Raw genomic sequence first — 4,874 nt, forward strand, 5'->3', positions numbered from 1 at the left:
TCTCACTGTTGTGGCCTCTCCCGTTGTGAAGCACAGGCTCCGGACGCTCAGGCGCAGCGGCCATGGCTCACCGGCCCAGCTGCTCCGCGGCATGTAGGATCTTCCCAGACCAGGGCACGAACCCGTGTCCCCTGCATCGGCAGGCGGACGCTCAACCACTGAGCCACCAGGTAAACCCAGTTCTTCTTTTTTGAAATTCAATTTCCTCCAGACACATATATCCAAATGCCCATGAGATGTCTGGCTCAGTCTGGGCAATGCTAAACTCATCTTCTTCACTAAATGTGCTGCTTCTCTGGCTGTCACCTCTGTCTCGGTATTGGCACCACCTCAATCCCAGCCACACCGGCTAAAAATTGAGAAAACACCTCATCTCCACACCCTCCTTCAAACCCAGCCTCCCACCCCAGAACCACATCACCAGTAACTAAATTCTGGCTAATTTATCTCCTAATTATTTCTCAGTTTCTCCCACCAGCCTTCTCTTTTTCCACTCTAGTTCACCATTTCTTCCTGAAAAGCACTTTTTGGTGCATAAGAGACACTTCATGAATGTTTGGCTTTGATAGAATGAAAAAGTATCTTCCCATCCATTTCTTATAGGGTGAATGACTACCAGATTCTCTAGAGTTGGGCTGAAGAGGGAAAACCGAACAGGATTTCATGAGATGCCTGAGAGGAAGTCGTGATCAAAGGGGAGATAACCCAGTTTTCCTCTGCTTTCACCAGCCTATCACTGAAATACTTCATAGTTGACCCTCTGTCCTGTATTTTTTTTTTTCCTCTGACACTCAGCACTTTATTAGTGAGGAGCTGTGGTCTGGGAAAGAGGAGGCTGGGATGGACCAGCGCCCATCTCGGGGGATTTTCCTGGACATCAGGCGTTCCTCCACGCAGGTTTAGGGGAAACACCTTCACGGATCAAATCCCCAGAGAGCAGCGCTGTGACTGCCAAGCAGCAGGGGTAGGAGGGGCGCCCGGGGCACTGCGGGGGCCCCTGGGGCAGCAGGGCTTCAATGGCAGCCTCGAGGTCGAGGGTCAGAAAGCGGCGGCTGTACGTGTGCACGGCACACAGTCCAGGCCCACCAGGAGCTTCTGGAAGTTCCAGGCGACGTCGCTGCGGCACACCGGAGACCAGGCGAGGAGCTTGTGGTCGGTCACGAGGGCAGGGGCGTCCTCACTGTGCGTGCATAGCGCCTCGCGGAGGCGAAGAGCCGGTGCACCTGCACGCCGTTCCCCTCGCCCTTGGCCAGGAGCCTGAGATCCAGCTCAAGCCCGCCGTCTGGTTGGACGTACCTGAGGCCCTTCAGCATCTCCTCATTCTTGGCATTTTCGTGCGGGAGAGACAGAGCAGCTGGGACCTGGGACCGTGACGGGAGGGGAAGCCTTCTGACCACAAACATGGAGTTTGCCCATGAGTCACTGGACTGTCGCCTTTCTTGCAAAACTCCTGGGTGGACTTGAACCCCAGCCGGGAACGAGCGCCGGCGGGAAGCGAGCCAGAGGCCCGCCTCTCCACGCCCAGGGCGCGCCGGCGCTCCTGAGCCGGGTCGCGCTCTCACCCCCGCTCCGCCCTGCGCACCTGTTGCCCAAACTGCTTGCTCGGGAAGCCGAGCGCGACCAGGCCCGGGGCCCCCGAGGTGTCGCCGCTGCAGCTCATTCATCTGGGTGTGGTCCGGGACCGTCTTGCCTCCGAGCGACGCCACGTTCTCAGTGAGCAGCGCCTTGGCCCGCAGGGAGCCCAGGCTCACGGCTTCCTCACCAGCCAGCGGGTGCGCAGAAGAGGGGACACGGAGCACTGAGCTGCGCACGTGGCCAGGGTGTGTCGGAAAGGGGAGAGCCGCGGGCTCGAGAGCCCCTCTGTCCTAACATCCTTTTGCAGCTAGGCTCTGCACATGGAATAGTATCCAATGATCTCAGTCATCTGTGGGTTATAAGAGTGCTTATCAAAACCCCCAATTGTCTGGAATCTTGTTGAAATGCAGACTCTAATTGAGGAGGTTAGGGTGCAGCCTGAGCTTCCTAACAACTTCCCGGTGATGCTGAGGCCGCTGGGTGACAGAAGCTTAGATAATCTCTTTCAGAGTAAAATGTCATTGCCACAAACCATAACCCTGTCACTATTGAAGCATTAAAAGTGACTCAAGGCTCTGCAAGCCTCCAAGTTAAGTAGTTTCGGAGCACGTCAGGACCAGAGTAGGACAGAAAAGGGCAGGAAATGGATATGGGCTGGTCAGGGGGAAATTTCTGCAGCTCATCAGCCCTTAAAATAAAAGCTTCAGACTGGATTGGGAGTTCTCATCCTCTTTGTAGAAATGCGTGACCATTCAAAAACATGTCATCCCTAAGGACAGAGTGGAGATAAGGCCACTCTTGACATGGTCTGTTGGACACTCTGACCAAGAGTCGAGGTCAGGTCTAACAGGAAGCAAACAACACGTGGTGGACACCTCAGGCTAGTCCCCTTCTCTTCCTATTTTGGCTTCGGACACCACACAGAGAATCGGACTGCAAACTCCCACCTCACCTGACAAGTCGAGCTTTTTAAGGACCCTGGGCAAGTATGTATTGGTTCAGACACTATTCTAAATAAAAAGGCTGGCTTTTCCAAGTAAATTCCTGCCTTCTTTTCCAAGGAGCACCTTCATGTCTAAGAAAACATAAGTAGGAGGGAATGGTTTCCACACACTAAGACCTACTCCAGATGCATTGAAAACTCAGCGAAAGAAGCCAAGGCAAACTGATGATGGGAAACACATAGGACATTTGGATCAGAACGTTAACCTTCGAGTTCATCATCTACAAAGCCTTAGAATGCAAACTGCGGAGGCTTCGCACATCCAGCTTAAAGGGAAAAAGGATTCTCTGACCTCATTGCCTCAGAAAAGCTCAATAGGTCACATTTCCGGCTTGGGCCACCAAGCCCTCCTTTGGCTTTTCCTTCCTATGCACAAAATTTCAGAAGTCACTGTGTGGCTGAATTTCCTTCAGTAACAGAAAAAACAGTCATTATTGTTGAATGCAAGGAACTGATCTGACCTAGAGTCAATGATTTCTTCCTGCAAGTGACAAAGCCTGTTTCCTCCAGCTGATAATGAAACCCTGGAAAGGCACTGAACATGCATTTTCAAAAGTAAATCATCCATGGCAAGGATGCAGTCCTGTACCTTTTTCAATCAAAATTTGAAGAATCGTATTTTAAAACAATTTTTTCTATTGTGGTAAAACGTATGTAACATAAAATTCACCATTTTAACCATTTTTAAGTGTACAATTCAGTGGCATTATGCACATTAAGAATCATATTTTTAAAATAAATAGCTATAAATGGGTCCCTAGTCTCTCTGAAGAAATATACTCAATAAGGGCAACAAAGAAAGAGCTACAGTTTTCATTCCAGAGAAGGATGGAAAACTGTGATACTTCCATACGAATAATTTAAAGGCCTAGAGCAAGGGGAAAAAAGTCCTATATCCTTCTTTTCCAGGGAAGGTGAGCTAGAGTATTAAGGAGATCTCTACTCACCTTTCAGCTTCAGGAAAGGTCCCTCAATATTTGCTGGATGTACTGTCTGTGTGGCCAGCAGGCCTGTGCTGGGCTCATGCCATTTGCAAGATTCACTGATAGAGAGTACATCTTCCTACATATGGAGAAAAGATAGTCTCCCTATCCCACATAAAAGAGTACAGTTTAGGGGAAAACTGTACTAGGCTTTGGGGTCAGAAAGATCTGGCTGAAACACCAGTTCTGCTGCTTCTGGTGTTATTGCAAGTCCCTTAAGCACTTTGCTATAAGATGAGGATTAATATTAGTATCTACTTCACAGGGTGGTCATAAGGGTTAAATTAGATAAGAGGATTAGTCAGGATACGATAGGTTCTGCTGCAGTAACAAATGAACCCCAATATTTCAATGGCTTAACCTGATAAAATTTTACTTCTTGCTCATGTCTCAGTCTGAGGGGGGCAGGTGGCTTTCCTCCAAGGGTGATCAAGGATCTGGGATGCTTCCAAATAACATCTCTGACATCTTGGAGGTCTTTGCTTCCTGATGAATGTAGGACCCACACTGGCTCTTTACACCCTTGGCCTCAAAGTAGCTATGTCTTTTCTGGTTACAGTTCTTTGGAAATAAGCATGTATGTCAGTCAGAATCTGAGCAAAAAAGAAACAAACAAAAACAGATGGCACGCTCTAAAGGGCCACTTATTTAATGGATTACTTACAAAGGTGTAAGCAGGGTTAAAAGAAATCAGAAGGGATGGTGAGACCTCCCAAGACTGCCAAAAACTCAGTGCAGGTCCTGGATTTTCAGTAGCTGAAACTCAGGGAGCAGATGTGAGATGGGAGTCTGGAAACAGATAACCTAATCTCTCTCTCCTCTCATGTTTCTGACTCTTGCTGTTGCCTCCCAGTGATCAAACTCAGCTACACACCAGAAGTCAGTGGACCCTGGGGGGATGCATCCACACAAGTTCAGCTTCCTGGGGGGGCCCAGAGCAGGGTGGAAAAGTGGGTCTAGAGCAGCAGGTGGAGAATCCCCACCACAACATGCAGAAGGCTTAGCAATGTTCTGAGTACATAGTGGGCACTGAAAACAAATGAGTGAAAGCACTTAAGAAAATAGGAAAAAAAAATTTAAATGTAGCTTATGTTTATTGAGGTCCTCACAATTCACTTTACTTCCAACAAAGAGAAATATACATTTGCTAAGGAGAATTTTTCTCTCCACAGCACAGATTTTTCAACAAGGGCTCAGTGTCCAAAGCTGGGCTGTCCTTTCTCTCTCCTAAAAGATGAGTTTAACGGGAAGAATAGTGTTTTGTTTGCAAAGCAAGGAACATTGATAGCTCCGCCCCGAAGAACTTTATCTGT

The 4,874-nt window shown here is 48.8% G+C and overlaps 1 pseudogene; it reads right to left on the reverse strand.

Annotated features, from left to right (window-relative positions):
• Positions 1–877: 877 nt before the first annotated feature.
• Positions 878–1,664, reverse strand: LOC114888079 (annotated as a pseudogene).
• Between the last annotated feature and the right edge of the window lie 3,210 nt (positions 1,665–4,874).

This window comes from Monodon monoceros, unplaced genomic scaffold, assembly GCF_005190385.1.
Source record: "Monodon monoceros isolate NGI ecotype Baffin Bay Population unplaced genomic scaffold, NGI_Narwhal_1 Super_Scaffold_8, whole genome shotgun sequence".
Classification (NCBI taxonomy): Eukaryota; Metazoa; Chordata; class Mammalia; order Artiodactyla; family Monodontidae; genus Monodon; species Monodon monoceros.